This window comes from Bombina bombina, chromosome 5, assembly GCF_027579735.1.
Source record: "Bombina bombina isolate aBomBom1 chromosome 5, aBomBom1.pri, whole genome shotgun sequence".
Taxonomy (NCBI): Eukaryota; Metazoa; Chordata; class Amphibia; order Anura; family Bombinatoridae; genus Bombina; species Bombina bombina.
The window spans coordinates 61978875-62001800 of NC_069503.1; the positions used below are offsets into that span (position 1 = coordinate 61978875).

Below are 22926 nucleotides of genomic sequence, written 5' to 3' on the forward strand. Positions count from 1 at the left end.
AACCCTTCACTGGCACAGAGAGCAGCACAGTGTGTATTAACCCTTCACTAGCACAGAGAGCAGCACAGTGTGTATTAACCCCTTCACTAGCACAGAGAGCTACACAGTGTGTATTAACCCTTCACTAACACAAAGAGTTAAACAGCACTTTCTATCCCATTGCCTGGCACAAGCAGGTAAATAAAATGCACTAAAAGGACAACATTTATAACAATTATAAACATTTTATCACACAATACACACAGCCTGACTCACTCACCCAGCTGCGCCTGCACAGGAAGTAAATGGGAGGGGAACAAAGATCTGCTCAATACTGAACTACATCTCCCAGAATACACGCTGAGTGTAAGCAGCAGCCAATCAGACAAAAGAAAATACAAAGTAGTCTAGCTGTAGACTGGAGCTCCACTCTAGACAGGAAACATGTGACCTCCACTCAAAGCTTTTTTTTTTTTTTTTTAATCAAATATAATGTAACAAACAACCTATAGACAATCATTCTGAAAATAAAACATTGTGCAGCTTTCTTGTTCTTCTTAATGTGCACTCACAGTGGTTACCTTATAAGTGACAGTCACAGTAGTTACCTTATAAGTGACAGTCACAGTGGTTACCTTATAAGTGACAGTCACAGTAGTTACCTTATAAATGACAGTCACAGTGATTACCTTATAAATGACAGTCACAGTGGTTACCTTATAAATGACAGTCACAGTGATTACTTTATAAATGACAGTCACAGTGATTACCTTATAAATGACAGTCACAGTGATTACCTTATAAATGACAGTCACAGTGGTTACCTTATAAATAACAATCAGCATAAACCACTGTGAGTGCACATTAAGAAAAACAAGAAAGCTGCAAAATGTTTCGTTTTCAGAATAATTGTCTATAGGTTGTTTGTTACATTAAAGTTGATTAAAAAATTTTTTATAAGGTAACCACTGTGATTGTCATTTATAAGGTAACCACTGTGACTGTCATTTATAAGTAACCACTGTGACTGTCATTTATAAGGTAATCACTGTGACTGTCATTCATAAGGTAACCACTGTGACTGTCATTTATAAGGTAACTACTGTGATTGTCATTTATAAGTAACCACTGTGACTGTCATTTATAAGGTAACTACTGTGACTGACATTTATAAGGTAACTACTGTGACTGACATTTATAAAGGTAACTACTGTGATTGTCATTTATAAGGTAACTACTGTGATTGTCATTTATAAAGTAACTACTGTGATTGTCATTTATAAGGTAACTACTGTGATTGTCATTTATAAGGTAACTACTGTGACTGTCATTTATAAAGTAACCACTGTGACTGTCATTTATAAGGTAACTACTGTGACTGTCATTTATAAGTTAACCCCTGTGACTGTCATTTATAAGGTAACTACTGTGACTGTCATTTATAAGGTAATCACTGTGACTGTCATTTATAAGGTAACTACTGTGATTGTCATTTATAAGGTAATCACTGTGACTGTCATTTATAAGGTAACTACTGTGATTGTCATTTATAAGGTAACTACTGTGACTGACATTTATAAGGTAACTACTGTGACTGTCATTTATAAGTTAACCCCTGTGACTGTCATTTATAAGGTAACTACTGTGACTGTCATTTATAAGGTAACCACTGTGACTGTCATTTATAAGGTAACTACTGTGACTGTCATTTATAAGTTAACCCCTGTGACTGTCATTTATAAGGTAACTACCGTGACTGTCATTTATAAGGTAACCACTGTGACTGTCATTTATAAGGTAACTACTGTGATTGTCATTTATAAGGTAATCACTGTGACTGTCATTTATAAGGTAACTACTGTGATTGTCATTTATAAGGTAACCACTGTGACTGTCATTTATAAGTAACCACTGTGACTGTCATTTATAAGATAACCAATGTGACTGTCATTTATAAGGTAATCACTGTGAGTGTCATTTATAAGATAACCACTGTGACTGTCATTTATAAGTAACCACTGTGACTGTCATTTATAAGGTAATCACTGTGACTGTCATTTATAAGATAACCACTGTGACTGTCAGAATTCACACACTGGTAGCGCCAAGTGCAAACACCTTGCACATCAATAGAAAATAAAATGCAATGCCTGTACTGGTGTCTTTAGTACTAGATACAGAACTGCACAATGTCAGACCACACACAGCCCAACCACTATAGTGTAATGTTACACCGAGATATTTCTGTCACAGCCTCAGTCCCCATACATAATACTATAAGTGCCATTGTGCAGTTCTGTATCTAGTGTAATACTGAATAATGAAAGAAATATATTAGGTTAAATGTCCCTTTAAAACTGACCCTGCTACACATCTGCCCCTAGTTAGTCTGAGCAGGGGTGATAAGATCACGTAAAACAATACAAGTGTTGCTAACAAACTAACATAACAACCCTTTGTCTACTCGGTAACAAGGCTCCTACAAATAAGGCAAACTATGTGGGGATATTAGTTACAGTGTGCCCTTCTGCGCTAGCTACCGCGCGCCCCTCTGCGCTAGTTACTGTGCCCCTCTGCGCTAGTTACTGTGCGCCCCTAGATAAAGCAGGGCTGATAATGTGCGCTTTGGTGACACAGTGTGTATTAACCCTTCACTGAAATAGAGCCACACTGTGTGTATTAACCCTTCACTAGCACAGAGAGCAGGACAGTGGGTATTAACCCTTCACTGGAAAAGAGAGCCAAACTGTGTGTATTAACCATTCACCAGCACATAGAGCAGCACAGTGTGTATTAGCCCTTCACTAGCACAGAGAGCAGCACAGTGTGTATTAACCCTTCACTAGCACAGAGAGCAGCACAGTGTGTATTAACCCTTCACTAGCACAGAGAGCTGCACAGTGTATATTAACCCTTCACTAGCACAGAGAGCAGCACAGTGTGTATTAGCCCTTCACTAGCACAGAGAGCAGCACAGTGTGTATTAACCCTTCACTAGCACATAGAGCAGCACAGTGTGTATTAACCCTTCACTAGCACATAGAGCAGCACAGTGTGTATTAGCCCTTCACTAGCACAGAGAGCAGCACAGTGTGTATTAACCCTTCACTAGCACAGAAAGTAGCACAGTGTGTATTAACCCTTCACTATCACAGTGAGCAGCACAGTGTGTATTAACCCTTCACTAGCACAGAGAGCAGCACAGTGTGTATTAACACTTCACTAGCACAGAGAGCAGCACAGTGTGTATTAACCCTTCACTAGCACAGTGAGCAGCACAGTGTGTATTAACCCTTCACTGGCACAGAGAGCAGCGCAGTGAGTATTAACCCTTCACTAGCACAGAGAGCAGCACAGTGTGTATTAACCCTTCACTAGCACACAGAGCAGCACAGTGTGTATTAACCCTTCACTAGCACATAGAGCAGCACAGTGTGTATTAACCCTTCACTAGCACATAGAGCAGCACAGTGTGTATTAACCCTTAACTAGCACAGAGAGAAGTACAGAGTGTATTAACCATTCACTAGCACATAGAGCAGCACAGTGTGTATTAGCCCTTCACTAGCACAGAGAGCAGCACAGTGTGTATTAACCCTTCACTAGCACAGAGAGCAGCACAGTGTGTATTAACCCTTCACTAGCACAGAGAGCTGCACAGTGTGTATTAACCCTTCACTAGCACAGAGAGCAGCACAGTGGGTATTAACCCTTCACTAGCACACAGAGCAGCACAGTATGTATTAACCCTTCACTAGCACAGAGAGCAGCACAGTGTGTATTAACCCTTCACTAGCACAGAGAGCTGCACAGTGTGTATTAACCCTTCACTAGCACAGAGAGCAGCACAGTGTGTATTAACCCTTCACTAGCACAGAGAGCAGCACAGTGTGTATTAACCCTTCACTAGCACAGAGAGCAGCACAGTGTGTATTAACCCTTCACTAGCACAGAGAGCAGCACAGTGTGTATTAACCCTTCACTAGCACAGAGAGCTGCACAGTGTGTATTTACCCTTCACTAGCACACAGAGCAGCACAGTGGGTATTAACCCTTCACTAGCACACAGAGCAGCACAGTATGTATTAACCCTTCACTAGCACAGAGAGCAGCACAGTGTGTATTAGCCCTTCACTAGCACAGAGAGCAGCACAGTGTGTATTAACCCTTCACTAGCACAGAGAGCAGCACAGTGTGTATTAACCCTTCACTAGCACACAGAGCAGCACAGTGTGTATTAACCCTTCACTAGCACATAGAGCAGCATAGTATGTATTAACCCTTCACTAGCACATAGAGCTGCACAGTGTGTATTAACCCTTCACTAGCACATAGAGCAGCACAGTGTGTATTAACCCTTCACTAGCACAGAGAGCAGTACAGAGTGTATTAACCATTCACTAGCACATAGAGCAGCACAGTGTGTATTAGCCCTTCACTAGCACAGAGAGCTGCACAGTGTGTATTAACCCTTCACAAGCACAGAGAGCAGCACAGTGCGTATTTACCCTTCACTAGCACACAGAGCAGCACAGTGGGTATTAACCCTTCACTAGCACACAGAGCAGCACAGTATGTATTAACCCTTCACTAGCACAGAGAGCAGAACAGTGTGTATTAGCCCTTCACTAGCACAGAGAGCTGCACAGTGTGTATTAAGCCTTCCCTAGCACAGAGAGCAGCACTGTGTGTATTAACTCTTCACTAGCACAGAAAGTAGCACAGCGTGTATTAACCCTTCACTAGCACAGAAAGTAGCACAGCGTGTATTAACCCTTCACTGGCACAAAGTGTATTAAAAATGAAAAAGCAGAAATGTTCCAGCTGGTGCAAAAACCTTTTATTGTGCAATCTGGGATACAAACAAAACAAAGCAACGTTCTTTATGCTGGGGCTGCGATCTACCCCACCCTTTAACTACCTGCCGCACAAAGAAAGCGCTAGTCGGGTCAGGCATGCCCATGGTCCGAAAGAAAAATGACAATGCCGCTAGCCGCGAGTGAATACCTCCATGCCGAACCCCTGCCTGCCTGAGACTCACCAGCCAATCACACAGTGTAGCCTGAGATGCCTCCACAGCTTCCAAATCCCGATGATGACAGAATCTTTCCCATTCCTCCCAGAAGCTCATGTAGGAGTGCCAAGTAGACGGGGCTAGTGAAGCCCGCACTAAAGGGAGCAGGGATATCCATGACTTAGAAGCTGCCAAAGAAAACCAGGACAGCGTAAACCTTCTGGAGCAGCATTAGGAGCAAGACGTCTAAAAGTCACCCAATCGAATCTCGATAGAGCATCCGCAAGCACATTATTGACACCGGGGACATGCTGAGCTTAAAATTGAATATTAAGCTCCAAACAACGCAACACCGGGCGTCTGAGCAAACAAACTACCGCAGCCGAAGTTGCTGATAGGTTGTTAACTGCGTGAACAACACTAAGGTTGTCCGTCTAAAACATTACCGCCTGATTTTCAAAGCATGTTCCCCATAACTCAACTGCTAGCACTATCGAGAACAGTTCTAACAATGTAAGGTTTCGCGTCAGACCGTTTTCAATCCAGTCTGAAGGCCAGGGGCCAGCGGACCATTGACCCTGAAAATAGGCCCCATATCCTTTAGACCCAGCTGCATCTGTAAACAAATGCAATGATTGGCTAGAAGTGGGGGGAGAGCTCCAAAGACAAATGCCATTAAAATTCTTTAAGAAGTCTTCCCAAACCTGCAAATCAGCTCTCATGCCGTCAGTGACTCTAATTCTTTTTGACGGTGCGGGAGACCCTTTTTTTTTTTTTTTATATATATTTGTATTTTATTGGTACATCAGTGTAAGGGATAACAGAAAGAAGAAACAGGGAAAATATCAATGCATTTTTTACATATTTGGGGGATTAATACAACTTAGACTTTAGCATATTATACTTCATGCAGTTAGATCTAAAAAAAAAGACAAAGGGAAATATTTTTAAATTTATCTATAGTTATTTATATGCGGGTCAGAAGTCTATCTTAGTTCAGTAAGTCAAAATCTAACCTAGCAGTAATCCTTACCAGTTTTATCCTTAACTTAAATCAATTCTCTGTTTAACTGGAGTTTCTTTATATGCCCTGTATTACTAACTTATTCTTGTTACTGTGTACCATTTTCTATTATCTTAAAGAATACATTTTTATTTAAAAGGATAATACATCCAAGGATAAATCCGGGGAGAGAGGGAAAGTGAAGAAAAAGAAGAGAAAGGAGAAGAAAAAAAACCAGGGGGAGGGAGAGTAGATAAAGGATGGGGGGAGGAGGTAAATTCCACTTTACCATACACCCAGCAATACAAGATCAGTATCCCTAAAAGGGTAGATTAGATGTTCAATCTCTGTTGTCGGGAAAGATTTAATGAATACTGACCATTTCTTAAAAAAATTCTTAACATCTTCCTCTTGATGTGGGTCTATATCAAGTTGCTTTAATATGCATTGCTTTTTTATGCCATTTTTGATTTCAGGGATGCTTGGTGGTTCTCTCTTTTTCCACTTCTTAAAAATTATGTATCTAGTTGCAAGAATAGCTGTATTAATGATTTTACAATTGGCCCTTACTTGTTTTAATTCAGGGGGTATTAAAAATAATATTTGCTCAATGGACAGGACTATCGGGGAGACTCCCAAAGATCTATTCAACCAGTATTCTATCTTATGCCATGTCTGTCTTATTTTTGGACAATCCCAGATCATATGTACTAAAGTTGCTTCTGGTAAGAGACATTTAGTGCATTTATTAAACTTTGAGTTCCCATACTTATTTCCTTTAGCGGGTGTATAATAGGCGTTGTAAAGTAGTTTTACATGTGATTCTCGCCATGTTGACGAGAGTGTAGCTGATATAACCCTAGATATAGATTGTTGGATTACTTCAGAATTATAAATACTATCTGGGGTTTCCAAGCTCCATTTTAAATGTATTTGTTGCAGGTTTGTAGGTCCCCTTATCGAATTTAGTGTATAATATATTGAGGATATTGACATGCTACCGAATTTTGCTGTTACTAGCCAGTTTTCTAATTGACCCAGATTCCAATTACAGCCAATATCATTCACTAATCCAGTTGCATAGTGCCTAGCTTGCAGATAGGTGAAAAAGTCTTTTTGCGGGAGACAGAATTCTCCTCTAATATTTTCATATGATTTGAGGCATCCTCTTTCTAGATCTATCATTTGGTATATGAATTCCAAACCCAGGTTCTGCTATCTTCTGAATACTGGAGACTGTAATCCACGTATGAATTGGGGGTTGCCATTAAAAGGTAGAAATTTTGACACTCTTTTATCTACCCCTAGGATCTTACATATTCGCCACCAAGCCATGATTGGGTTAACAATAGTTTTAATTTTCTTAATCTCTTGAGGTATAAGACTACGTTTATAATGCGTTAATGCCGTGGGCAGAAAAGGAAATGTTATGTTTTGATCTAACTCATTATTTGTAACATAGTCTCTTTTGTGGACCCAATCAATAACAGTTCTGGCAAGGAAGACATAGTTATAAATTTGTAGATCTGGGAGTGCCATACCTCCAAACTTTTTTGGGTGCATGAGTTTTTGTAATGCAATTCTAGGTTTTTTAGATTGCCAAATAAAGCCTCTTAATGCTTTATTAAGAATATGAATATCATTTCCTTTCAGGAATAGAGGTATATTTTGAAGGACATAAAGTATTTTAGGGAGGAGTACCATTTTATATAAGGCTATACGACCTGATATTGAAAGCGGAAGGTTCCTCCAACTTAACATATATTCTTTGATTTTGGATAATACTGGACTTATATTTAATTTATACCATGACTCAGGGTCCGATGAAATATGCATACCTAAGTATCTAATCAAATGCGTAACCTCACTAAAGGGTAGGTTCCCTATTGAGTCTGATGTTTTTTTAATCCAAAGTAACTCTGATTTGGAGATGTTCATTTTATAACCTGAGAAAGCTCCGAATTGTTTAATAGTTGTCAAAAGTTTAGGTATATTCCGTTTAGTGTTGCTTATGTATACCAAAACGTCGTCGGCATATAGGGCTGTTTTAAGCTCTTTTTTGACAATTTTTACCCTCTCCAGGTGTTGTCTTATTGCAGTGGCTAATGGTTCAATAATTATATTAAATAATAACGGGGAGAGGGGGCAGCCCTGCCTTGTTCCCCTTTTAAGCTCAATATATGGTGATTTTAAACCATTTACTATTAATCTTGTGGATGCTTTTTTATATAAGCTATTAATAAATTTTGGGAATTGGTCTTTAAAGCCATATTTATATAAAGAAGATAACATATGATCCGTATTAACTGAATCAAATGCCTTTTCGGCGTCGATCGCTAGTATCGCTAAGTCAACAGTATCTCTTTTTTCTCCTTCTGGTCTCAACTCTAAATTCTTAAAGTATTCTATGGTAGAAAAAACTTCCTTTATTTTTGCTGAGGAATTCCTATTTGCCATAAATCCCGCTTGATCTTTGTGGATAATATGCGGAAGAAGAGTTTGTAATCTTTGTGCTAAGATTGCTGTAAGTATTTTGTAATCGGTATTAAGTAAAGCAATAGGTCTATATGATTCTTTTTGATTGGGGTCTTTTCCTGGTTTCAATATCAGTGACGTAAATGAAACAGAGAAATTTGGGGAGATTGTTTTACCATGGATATATATATCATTGTATAAGTTAGTTAAATGTGGGACTAATTGTGGGGCCAAGATTTTATAATACTCGTTAGGGAGAGCAACAGAGAGCGGTTGAATGGTTCTATTTACCTCTAGGTCAGTAATAGGCATATTCAAAGGGTGTAATAGTTCAGGTGATAGAACCGGATATACTATTTTACTCCAAAACTCCTCACTTTGTCTAAGATTCAAGTTTTTAAGCGAGTATAGATCTTGATAATAATCTGTAAAGATTTTCAATATCCCCTCTGTTGATGTTATCGATTTTTCCTTATCTTGGATAAGTTCAATCAGGGATGATCCTTTATCCCCTTTTATCAGATTCGCTAGGAGTTTCCCTGTTTTATTACCGTATCTATGCATCTTAGCCTGGAAGTTCACTTCTTTTTGAGTGGTCCTATAAATCATAAGAGTATCTCTGTCTTTCTTAGCCTGTGTATATCTTGACCAGTTCTCTGCTGTTCTAGTTAGTAAATATCTATTATATACATTAATGATGGCTTTTTGTGTTTCATTCTCCCGTTTCTTTAGATTTTTTGTTCTATATATACTGTACGCCAAAATTTCTCCTCGTAGGACTGCCTTACTAGCTTCCCAAAAGATTTCCAAATTATTTAAGTACTCCTCATTAAGTTGAACATATTCTGTATATTTAAGATTGAGCCAGTTCTTGAATTTATGATCTGAAATAAGAAATCTGGGAAACTGGAAGCTTCTTTTATCATAAGTTGGGTCCTCACCCTGAAAGTTCAAAAATATGGGGGCATGGTCTGATATGGTAATAGGCATAATTCCTGCCTCTACTCTAAATTTAATAATTTTTTCATCTATCAAAAAAAGGTCAATTCTTGAAAATGTGCTATGGGCCATGGAGAGACATGTATACTCAATTCTATCAAGATTTTGTATTCTCCAGATGTCCTTCACCTTGAGGTTATGAGTGATCTGTTTAAATTTTTTTGTTTCTAGATTGTCTTTTTTATTTTTTGGGGCAGAGGTATTATGTCTAGATCTATCTAATGGGTATTGTGGGGCCATATTGAAATCCAATTTTAGCCTGTAGTGTTTCCCAGAATTCATGGTTAATCTATTTGGACCATAAACATTACATAGGGTAAATATTGTATTTGCCAGTTTGATTTTTACCATTAGGAATCTCCCTTCTATGTCCGCATTTATATGTAGAATTTCATATTTCAATTTTTTCCCTAATAATATAGCTACTCCACCTTTACGGTCCTTACTAGGGGAAAAAATGACTTCTTTCACCCATGCTGTTTTTAGTTTTAAAACTTCCTCTGTTTTTAGGTATGTTTCTTGTAAGAAAGCATTGCTTGTTTTTATTTTCTGAAGATAAGATATTATTACTTTCCGCTTAATAGGTGAAGTGATACCTCCTATGTTCCATGACACCATCTTGTAATTACTTATCATATCTATTCTCAGTCAATTATATATTTATTGTGTCTTTGATCAAGGAAAAAAAAAAAAATGGGAGAAAAATATAATTCCCTCTTCCCATGCTTTTAGTATAGTAAACTTTGTTTATTGTGTCCTGAGGATCACAACATTGCAAGACTTCATTAACTCTATAAATTTTTTTAGTCACCAAGACCGAATCAAGTATCTTAGACCCAAACACCAGGAAGTGGAAAAACTCCCTAACTAGCTCCACATTTTTATATACCATCTTAGGTTTTTTAAATTTGAGTTTATCTTCCCTGACATTGGCTCTTAATTATGCAGTACTAATTGCTATGATGTTATTAAACCTGATTGAGCTAGCAGTTTTTCTGCCTCTGCTATTGAATCAAATAAATGAACCTTCTCATTAATCCATATTTTAAGCTTGGCAGGGTAGATCAAGGTTGCACGTACACCTTGGTTAATTAGTTTTGTACACAGTGGGGCTAAGGTTCTTCTTCTTGCAGCTGTATCTACAGAAAAATCTTGAAACAACAAAATTTTTGAGCTTCCAATATATATTGGCTGATTTTTTCTGAAATATTGTAATAATTTAACCTTGTCCTGGTAATTCAGTATCCTAGCAATTATGGATCTTGGACGAGTCTTTCCTTGATCTCCTGAGGGCCCTCCTAACCTATGTGCTCTTTCTATTATAATCTGTGTTTGGGTCTGGGGCATTTGCAACAATTGTGGTAAAGTGATCAGCTTATTTAAGTCCTCATACTGATTGTCCTCTGGCACCCCTACTATTCTGAGGTTGTTTCGCCTAGATCGATTTTCTAAGTCTTCTAGTTTTTCCTGGCCAGCAGACCATTGACCCTGAAAATAGGCCCCATATCCTTTAGACCCAGCTGCATCTGTAAACAAATGCAATGATTGGCTAGAAGTGGGGGGAGAGCGCCAAAGACAAATGCCATTAAAATTCCTTAAGAAGTCTTCCCAAACCTGCAAATCAGCTCTCATGCCGTCAGTGACTCTAATTCTTTTTGACGGTGTGGGAGACCCTTTTAACTTACTTTCCAACCTTCTGTTGAAAACCCTCCCCATAGGGATTACTCTGCCTGCAAAATTAAGGAGGCCCAGCAAGGATTGGAGTTGGCGAAGTGAAACATCACGACTGGTTAAAGTCGATTGTACTGTTAGTAACATGGCTTGAACCTTGTCAGGAGGTAACCTACAAAGCTGCCTCTCTGTGTCAATTTGGATACCTAGGAATGTGAGGCAAATGCATGGACCCTCAGACTTGTTTTCGCCAGAGGAGCCCCAAATTGTGACATGAGATCTCTCATGTTCTGCATCAGCAACTGGCAATCCCGCAAATCCTTTCTACCTACAAGGAGAAAGTCATCTAGGTAATGTGCTATGAAATCTCCACCCACCCGCTGGCTGACTGCCCAATAGAGAAACTTACTAAATGTCTCAAAAAGGGCACAGGAAAGGGCACAGCCCATCGGAAGGCAACAGTCTACATAGTAGCCGCCCTCAAATTTAATTCCCATGAGAGGAAAGGCTGCTGGATTCAGCGGCAGCAAACGGAAGGCAGCCTCAATATCAAGTTTTGCCAGTAGGGCCCCTCTCCCTGCCGACCGAACCAGCTTTAAGGCACTGTCAAACGATTGATATTTCACTGAGCTCATATCTGGGTCAATGGCATCGTTAACAGAAGTGCCCTTGGGGTGAGAGAGATGTTGAATTAGTCGAAATTTACCCGCCTCCTTCTTTGGCACTACCCCTAAAGGAGAAATCACCAAACCTTGGAGGGGGATGGCAGGAAAAAGGCCTACAATCCTTCCCAACTGAATTTCTTTGTTTAATTTTGACCTAACAACGTGTGGAAACTGATAAGCTGATTTCAAGTTTCTAGCACAAGGAGCTCCCTGCGGGCTTCGCATTAGCGGGATATGAAACCCGTACAAAAAGCCATCACGCAACAATATGGTGGCGTGACGGTCTGGGTAAATTCGTAGCCAGGGATCAAGGGCGTGAACCCTCACCGGTGTTGGGGCCCTTTGTAACAGTCGCAAATCTGTTGGGGCCTCTAGTTGCTTGGAAATCTTTTCTTTTGGAACATTCCGTGCCGGGGTGAGAACCCCCGCAGAACTTACATGAGTGACGAAAGGTGCAGGAGCTACCTTTATCACATTTCCCATCTTGGTACGCTCAACAGGCACCACCTTTTCGCTTACCTTTTGGTGAATGAAAGGACTGGTTCACGACCCCCGTGGATGAGGAGGAGGGAGGATGAGAGCCTAGGTGTTGCCAGAGGTGGGTATCAGTGGTGTCAAAAGTGAGCACTGGATTCCCTGCTATCTTTTGCCTAAACTCAGAGTCGTAATCCCTCCACGCAGTATCTCCATACCACCTTTGTATCCAGTGTATGTTATCAGTGTATTTCAAAATAACATGACACTGGCTGGGATACTTTTCTAAATAGCATGAAGAGTACACTCTGAAACAAATGAGCCATTCGTCAAAAGTTTCTGGGTGCTTGAACCGTTTAGGACCAGTGCCATCCATACTCTTCTCTTTTTGTCTATAAGCTTCTGCCGAAAGCTCAAAGACATTGACGTATCTTCCTTGCTGAGTTTTTCTAACCGTCTTAGGTTTTAAATGTCTATGCAAGGAAGGAGTATAAGAGGGCAAAGAGTCACTGTGTAAAGCGACCTTCCGCTCTGAGCTAAGGCTAGGTAAAGGGCGCTCAATTAACTGTGCTGATGTGTCATGGGGATGCTCTGTTAAAGCTAGTTGCTGCTGCTGCTGATCTGCTCTTTTAAAATTACCCCCTTGAAATTCCTGCCACATCTTTTTCACCATTGAGAACATACATTTTTGGCCCTTAGTGTGTAGCCCCAATGAAGTGTCACTGTCAGATCCTGACTCAGTTAGTGATAAGTCATCTATGTCAGGTCGGTCGTGTATAAAAGCCCCAGTCTTACCCACTGTAGAGGATGCCGCTGCTTGAGCTGTAGCAACCGGGGGGGGGGCGTCTCTCCTTGTGTCAGGAACTACTGGCTGCTGAACAGGTTCAGGTGGCGCGAGATCGTGCTGTGCTCCCGCTGAGTTAGCTGCCTGGGAAGTAATGTTGGCTGCACCAGATGCTGAAGCCAAAACAGGATCTGCTTGAGCCGTACCCTGCAAGATAGACAAAATTTGGCAAGCACAACGAAGACCAGCATTGGAAGGATTAGCAGTTTCTATTCCCATAACCTCACACCCCATTGTACTACCTCCTGCCACACCTTGCAAGCTAGTATGGGGCCTAACTGTACTCCCAGTGGGAAATGAAATAGGATCCCTAAGAGGTAAGGGAGAATTCTGGACACTCATACCAGCCCTAACATTAGTCCCATGCATACAATTCAATGCATTCATATTATCCTGATCATTCACACTGGCAATGAAGGTGTTAAAAGGAACTGAAGCTCTTTCATTTGCAACCTGCACAGTCACTCCTGCCTGGAATGCCCTAACATTGTCATGCAAATCACTCACACCTACTGAAGTATCTGGGTTAATTATGGCTCCCGCAGTAGAACTGCGAAAATCGCTCACACCTACTGAAGTATCTGGGTTAATTATGGCTCCCGCAGTAGAACTGCGTTCATTTAACCCTTCGAGCGCTGCATCACTGCTCTGAACATTGCCCCTATTAAGAGGATATTGATTTCTACCCCTATTCAGCTGGGTATGCGTGCCACGGCCACCTCTGACAAACGCTCGCTTCCTAACATTAGAGCTGCTGCCCCCTCTAATATCCCTTGCTATGTTCCTTCCAGCACCTCTCATATGCCCTGTGACTCCACTTATAGCCCCGCCCCTACGTGACGTGACACCCAAGTTACCCTGCTTCTGCACATCTTTTGGCTGTCTATTGCCCCCCGAGGAGACTGGCAATCGTTCCCCTACCGGTGTCCTCTCATGGTACTCACCTGCGGTGTGTACAAGAGGACCCGGTCGATTGCCTCCATCTCCGTCAACTGCGCAGCGATTGTGGGCGGAAATGACGTCACCGGAAGAGGCGGGGCTTCTCACGCCCACTTCCAGATTCGCCGATGATGACTCCGCGTGGAGGGAGGAGACCGCATGGAGGGGAACAACGGGAGGAGCCATAGCCGACGCAAGGGACATGAGAAAGGACGCCATCGCCAACGCAGCCGACGGGGGAAGCACCGCAAAGAGGGAGGATACTGAAGATTCAGGTAAGTTAGCCGCCAACGCCTGAGAAGGCCCCACTAGAACCGCCTCAATATTAGAGGACCCACCGCGGCCATATTGGGGCCTATTATTAGGCCTTGTTGAACCGCCGCCATGCCTGAGCCCACACCTACCGCCGCCATATTGGGGCCTACTACAAGGCCTTGCTGGGGGTTAATAACTGGAGCGGTAGTGGCGGTCGGATTATGGGGGTTTATGGCGGTCAGATTATTCACTATACAGGGTGAAGGGGGCGCGGTAGTGGCGGTCGGATTGTTAACTATATAGGGGGAAGGGGAATGAACTCTAGCAGACCCTCTGCCCGGAACATTAGTCCTTTTTCTAACTAATGGGGTTATCATGCCAGGCCTGTCAGTAAACAGCTCAGGCGATTCCACCCTTTGTGCCACCACCTGTCTTCCTTGTTCTACCCCTGCCCCACTACCTTCTGCACCTAAGGCCTCCATGCAAGGGGCCCTGACCAGTGCCTCAGTAGCATAGGCCGATCCAGTGCAGCTAATTTCATGGACCTCAGCAACTGTAGTAACTGATCTATGTAAATTACTAGGTGCTGCATCAACTAAGCTAGTAAATTGTGTTTCAGGAACAAAATCATCTAAGTCCTCCACATTATCCATATCACTTTTCTGCTTTTCCTTTCCAGGTCTTGCAAAAGTCAGTGAATGGAATCTTTGAGGAGGAAGTCTGGTTCTTCTAGGACGCTGCATGAGGAAGTTTTGAATCACAGCAAATACTGGAAAAAACTTCTCTGCTCAGGATCCAGGAAGAAGAGGGCCAGGAAGCTGTGTTGCACACTTTTAAGGTAAGAGGGGGAGCTCCTCCCTACATTAGCAACATTGTTGCAACTAACCCCATACTGCCCTCTTCTCCTATCTCACTCCTTCCAGCATTAAACCTTAGCTTGTTTCAGTCCCATGCTGGTCCTTCCACTGTCTTTTTGTTTATAAAGCTTTATTTTGCAAATTGCAATCAGTTGCAGAATAAGAAGCTCAATGAATAAGAATCTGTGAGGGACCGCCTGGTACCCCAAATGAGTAGCTCGGTCAGAACACTTCCCTTGTCCTGGACATCCCTTTATCCAGAGCAATAGCTCCTTGAATCTCCCTTTGACCGCAGTCTAAAGTTATATAGGGGAGCAGAACTGAGACAACACTCAGTTTTCTGAACACAAACAATAAATACTTTATTTGAAGGCAGCACACAGATTTATACACCCTGGCATTCCAGATTTACAGAGCTTCAGATTACATAGTGAATTGTTTAAACAGTAAAGCAAACATATGAACAATACATCAAACCTCTAACAATTGTCTATTCACAGGTAAAACAGATTAACATATCAAGTTAATTAACTGGGGAAGAAAGTTTACTCAGACAATCTGATTTTGGGCAGTCTAGTTAACATAATCACACAGGAACACAATCAGTATACCCAGACAGACTCCTGAGACACAATCAGATCTGAAACGTAAATAAAATACATCTTATTACAGAATATAAGGACAGCTCTTATTAGCTATTAAGTCCTTTATGCCCACTTGGTTTATAGAGTCACAATTGCTCCCACAAGGGGCACTCACACCCTGTACCCATCCTGTATTTATGGATACAGGATGACATGGACATAAGACAAAGTTATGAAAGTACATAGGGTGACCAGCATATAAAATTGCACATTTGCATGTAGTCTCTGGGTATCCCTAAGCCCATGTACCTCCAGCCCAAAGAATGTTTCCTAACAGGCCCTCAGATCTTGGTGACTCACGTCACAGAATCCAACTTCAGCTTTGTACATTTTGCAGCTTTTTTTGTACTTTATGTTCATTCATAGTGGTTACTTTATAAATGACAGTCACAGTGGTTACTTATAAATGACAGTCACAGTGGTTACTTTATAAATGACAGTCACAGTGGTTACCTTATAAATGACAGTCACATTGGTTACTTTATAAATGACAGTCACAGTGGTTAACTTATAAATGACAGTCACAGTGATTACCTTATAAATGACAGTCACAGTGATTACCTTATAAATGACAATCACAGTGGTTACCTTATAAATAACAGTCACAGTGGTTACCTTATAAATGACAATCACAGTAGTTACCTTATAAATGACAGTCACAGTGGTTACCTTATAAATGAAAATCACAGTGGTTACCTTATAAATGACAGTCACAGTAGTTATCTTATAAATGACAGTCACAGTGGTTACCTTACAGCGATTGTGGGCGGAAATGACGTCACCGGAAGAGGCGGGGCTTCTCACACCCACTTCCAGATTCGCCGATGATGACTCCGCGTGGAGGGAGGAGACCGCATGGAGGGGAACAACGGGAGGAGCCATAGCCGACGCAAGGGACATGAGAAAGGACGCCATCGCCAACGCAGCCGACGGGGGAAGCACCGCAAAGAGGGAGGATACTGAAGATTCAGGTAAGTTAGCCGCCAACGCCTGAGAAGGCCCCACTAGAACCGCCTCAATATTAGAGGACCCACCGCGGCCATATTGGGGCCTATTATTAGGCCTTGTTGAACCGCCGCCATGCTTGAGCCCACACCTACCGCCGCCATATTGGGGCCTACTACAAGGCCTTGCTGGGGGTTAATAACTGGAGCGGTAGTGGCGGTCGGATTATGGGGGTTTATGGCGGTCAGATTATTCACTATACAGGGTGAAGGGGGCGCGGTAGTGGCGGTCGGATTGTTAACTATATAGGGGGAAGGGGAATGAACTCTAGCAGACCCTCTGCCCGGAACATTAGTCCTTTTTCTAACTAATGGGGTTATCATGCCAGGCCTGTCAGTAAACAGCTCAGGCGATTCCACCCTTTGTGCCACCACCTGTCTTCCTTGTTCTACCCCTGCCCCACTACCTTCTGCACCTAAGGCCTCCATGCAAGGGGCCCTGACCAGTGCCTCAGTAGCATAGGCCGATCCAGTGCAGCTAATTTCATGGACCTCAGCAACTGTAGTAACTGATCTATGTAAATTACTAGGTGCTGCATCAACTAAGCTAGTAAATTGTGTTTCAGGAACAAAATCATCTAAGTCCTCCACATTATCCATATCACTTTTCTGCTTTTCCTTTCCAGGTCTTGCAAAAGTCAGTGAATGGAATCTTTGAGGAGGAAGTCTGGTTCTTCTAGGACGCTGCATGAGGAAGTTTTGAATCACAGCAAATACTGGAAAAAACTTCTCTGCTCAGGATCCAGGAAGAAGAGGGCCAGGAAGCTGTGTTGCACACTTTTAAGGTAAGAGGGGGAGCTCCTCCCTACATTAGCAACATTGTTGCAACTAACCCCATACTGCCCTCTTCTCCTATCTCACTCCTTCCAGCATTAAACCTTAGCTTGTTTCAGTCCCATGCTGGTCCTTCCACTGTCTTTTTGTTTATAAAGCTTTATTTTGCAAATTGCAATCAGTTGCAGAATAAGAAGCTCAATGAATAAGAATCTGTGAGGGACCGCCTGGTACCCCAAATGAGTAGCTCGGTCAGAACACTTCCCTTGTCCTGGACATCCCTTTATCCAGAGCAATAGCTCCTTGAATCTCCCTTTGACCGCAGTCTAAAGTTATATAGGGGAGCAGAACTGAGACAACACTCAGTTTTCTGAACACAAACAATAAATACTTTATTTGAAGGCAGCACACAGATTTATACACCCTGGCATTCCAGATTTACAGAGCTTCAGATTACATAGTGAATTGTTTAAACAGTAAAGCAAACATATGAACAATACATCAAACCTCTAACAATTGTCTATTCACAGGTAAAACAGATTAACATATCAAGTTAATTAACTGGGGAAGAAAGTTTACTCAGACAATCTGATTTTGGGCAGTCTAGTTAACATAATCACACAGGAACACAATCAGTATACCCAGACAGACTCCTGAGACACAATCAGATCTGAAACGTAAATAAAATACATCTTATTACAGAATATAAGGACAGCTCTTATTAGCTATTAAGTCCTTTATGCCCACTTGGTTTATAGAGTCACAATTGCTCCCACAAGGGGCACTCACACCCTGTACCCATCCTGTATTTATGGATACAGGATGACATGGACATAAGACAAAGTTATGAAAGTACATAGGGTGACCAGCATATAAAATTGCACATTTGCATGTAGTCTCTGGGTATCCCTAAGCCCATGTACCTCCAGCCCAAAGAATGTTTCCTAACAGGCCCTCAGATCTTGGTGACTCACGTCACAGAATCCAACTTCAGCTTTGTACATTTTGCAGCTTTTTTTGTACTTTATGTTCATTCATAGTGGTTACTTTATAAATGACAGTCACAGTGGTTACTTATAATTTGCATACAAAGAGAGAAGCGCTCTACCAGGAACGAACTACAGCTCAGTGGCTTGTTCTATGGCGATTTACCACCCGGAAGCAGCCTCTTTTAGACCAGTGTGCTTTTCACAGAAGAAAACTTTCCTGAAGTATATCAGTCTGATCCCGCCAAGTAAGGTCAGTCCAGCCCCGAAATACCAGGCAATTCTCCTCTGAACAAGGAACATGACAACCCCAGACGATCGTTTCGGCCTTCTATGGGCCTCGTCAGTGAGGTGCAGCCACATTCCTCTAAGCACACTGGGCAAGGAGTCCACGTCTGGTTTCCCCCATCACCCATAGGGAGACTTCCCCAGGGTCATAATAATTTGCATACAAAGAGAGAAGCGCTCTACCAGGAACGAACAACAGCTCAGTGGCTTGTTCTATGGCGATTTACCACCCGGAAGCAGCCTCTTTTAGACCAGTGTGCTTTTCACAGAAGAAAACTTTCCTGAAGTATATCAGTCTGATCCCGCCAAGTAAGGTCAGTCCAGCCCCGAAATACCAGGCAATTCTCCTCTGAACAAGGAACATGACAACCCCAGACGATCGTTTCGGCCTTCTATGGGCCTCGTCAGTGAGGTGCAGCCACATTCCTCTAAGCACACTGGGCAAGGAGTCCACGTCTGGTTTCCCCCATCACCCATAGGGAGACTTCCCCAGGGTCATAATAATTTGCATACAAAGAGAGAAGCGCTCTACCAGGAACGAACAACAGCTCAGTGGCTTGTTCTATGGCGATTTACCACCCGGAAGCAGCCTCTTTTAGACCAGTGTGCTTTTCACAGAAGAAAACTTTCCTGAAGTATATCAGTCTGATCCCGCCAAGTAAGGTCAGTCCAGCCCCGAAATACCAGGCAATTCTCCTCTGAACAAGGAACATGACAACCCCAGACGATCGTTTCGGCCTTCTATGGGCCTCGTCAGTGAGGTGCAGCCACATTCCTCTAAGCACACTGGGCAAGGAGTCCACGTCTGGTTTCCCCCATCACCCATAGGGAGACTTCCCCAGGGTCATAATAATTTGCATACAAAGAGAGAAGCGCTCTACCAGGAACGAACAACAGCTCAGTGGCTTGTTCTATGGCGATTTACCACCCGGAAGCAGCCTCTTTTAGACCAGTGTGCTTTCCACAGAAGAAAACTTTCCTGAAGTATATCAGTCTGATCCCGCCAAGTAAGGTCAGTCCAGCCCCGAAATACCAGGCAATTCTCCTCTGAACAAGGAACATGACAACCCCAGACGATCGTTTCGGCCTTCTATGGGCCTCGTCAGTGAGGTGCAGCCACATTCCTCTAAGCACACTGGGCAAGGAGTCCACGTCTGGTTTCCCCCATCACCCATAGGGAGACTTCCCCAGGGTCATAATAATTTGCATACAAAGAGAGAAGCGCTCTACCAGGAACGAACAACAGCTCAGTGGCTTGTTCTATGGCGATTTACCACCCGGAAGCAGCCTCTTTTAGACCAGTGTGCTTTTCACAGAAGAAAACTTTCCTGAAGTACTTATAAATGACAGTCACAGTGGTTACTTTATAAATGACAGTCACAGTGGTTACCTTATAAATGACAGTCACATTGGTTACTTTATAAATGACAGTCACAGTGGTTAACTTATAAATGACAGTCACAGTGATTACCTTATAAATGACAGTCACAGTGATTACCTTATAAATGACAATCACAGTGGTTACCTTATAAATAACAGTCACAGTGGTTACCTTATAAATGACAATCACAGTAGTTACCTTATAAATGACAGTCACAGTGGTTACCTTATAAATGAAAATCACAGTGGTTACCTTATAAATGACAGTCACAGTAGTTATCTTATAAATGACAGTCACAGTGGTTACCTTACAAATGAAAGTCACAGTGAGTACCTTATAAATGACAGTCACAGTGGTTACCTTATAAATGACAGTCACAGTGATTACTTTATAAATGACACAGTAGTTACCTTATAAATGACAGTCACAGTGGTTACCTTTTAAATGACAGTCACAGTGATTACTTTATAAATGACAGTCACAGTGGTTACCTTATAAATAACAGTCACAGTGGTTACCTTATACATGACAGCCACAGTGGTTACCTTATAAATGACAATCACAGTGGTTACCTTATAAATGACACTAACAATGGTTACCTAAATGACAATCAAAGTGGTTACCTTATAAATAACAGTCACAGTGGTTACCTTATAAATGACAGTCACAGTGATTACCTTATAAATGACAGTCACAATGGTTACCTTATAAATGACAATCACAGTGCTTACCTTATAAATGACAGTCACAGTGATTACTTTATAAATGACAATCACATTGGTTACCTTATAAATGACAGTCACAGTGGTTACCTAAATGACAATCACAGTGGTTACCTTATAAGTGACAGTCACAGTGATTACCTTATAAATGACAGTCACAGTGATTACCTTATAAATAACAGTCACAGTGATTACCTTATAAATGACAGTCACAGTGGTTACCTTATAAATGACAATCACAGTGATTACCTTATAAATGACAGTCACAGTGGTTACCTTATAAGTGAAAGTCACAGTGATTACCTTATAAATGACAATCACAGTGGTTACCTTATAAATGACAGTCACAGTGATTACCTTATAAATGACAATCACAGTGATTACCTTATAAATGACAGTCACAATGGTTACCTTATAAATGACAATCACAGTGGTTACCTTATAAATAACAGTCACAGTGGTTACCTTATAAATGACAGTCACAGTGATTACCTTATAAATGACAATCACAGTGGTACCTTATAAATGACAGTCACAGTGGTTACTTTATAAATAACAGTCACAGTGGTTACCTTATAAATGACAATCACAGTGGTTACCTTATAAATAACAGTCACAGTGGTTACCTTATAAATGACAATCACAGTGATTACTTTATAAATGACAACCACAGTGGTTATCTTATAACTGACAGTCACAGTGGTTACCTTATAAATGACAGTCACAGTGATTACCTTATAAATGACAATCACAGTGATTACTTTATAAATGACAGTGAGAGTGATTACTTTATAAATGACAATCACAGTGGTTATTTTATAAATGACAGTCACAGTGGTTACCTTATAAATGACAGTCACAGTGGTTACTTTATAAATGACAGTCACAGTGATTACCTTATAAATGACAATCACAGTGATTACTTTATAAATGACAGTCACAGTGATTGCTTTATAAATGACAATCACAGTGGTTATCTTATAAATGACAGTCTCAGTGATTACCTTATAAATGACACTCACAATGGTTACTTATAAATGACAGTCACAGTGGTTACTTTATAAATGACAGTCACAGTGGTTACCTTATAAATGACAATCACACTGGTTATCTTATAAATGACAGTCACAGTGGTTACCTTATAGATGACAGTCACAGTGGTTACCTTATAAATGACAGTCACAGTGGTTACCTTATAGATGACAGTCACAGGTTACCTTATAAATGACAGTCACAGTGGTTACTTTATAAATGACAGTCACAGTGGTTACCTTATAAATGACAATCACAGTGGTTACCTTATACATAACAGTAACAGTGGTTACGTTATAAATGACAATCGCAGTGATTACTTTATAAATGACAATCACAGTGGTTATCTTATAACTGACAGTCACAGTGGTTACTTTATAAATGACAGTGAGAGTGATTACTTTATAAATGACAATCACAGTGGTTATTTTATAAATGACAGTCACAGTGGTTACCTTATAAATGACAGTCACAGTGGTTACTTTATACATGACAGTCACAGTGATTACCTTATAAATGACAGTCACAGTGGTTACCTTATAAATGACAATCACAGTGATTACTTTATAAATGACAGTCACAGTGATTACTTTATAAATGACAATCACAGTGGTTATCTTATAAATGACAGTCACAGTGATTACCTAATAAATGACACTCACAATGGTTACTTATAAATGACAGTCACAGTGGTTACTTTATAAATGACAGTCACAGTGGTTACCTTATAAATGACAATCACACTGGTTATCTTATAAATGACAGTCACAGTGGTTACCTTATAAATGACAGTCACAGTAGTTACCTTATAAATGACAGTCACAGTGATTACCTTATAAATAACAGTCACAGTGGTTACCTTATAAATGACAGTCACAGTGATTACCTTATAAATGACAGTCACAGTGGTTACCTTATAA

General features: G+C 41.2%; 1 pseudogene; it reads right to left on the reverse strand.

The window, feature by feature from the left end:
* LOC128659860 (oocyte zinc finger protein XlCOF6-like) overlaps positions 1-13397 on the reverse strand; it is a 186968-nt pseudogene extending 173571 nt beyond the window's left edge.
* Between the last annotated feature and the right edge of the window lie 9529 nt (positions 13398-22926).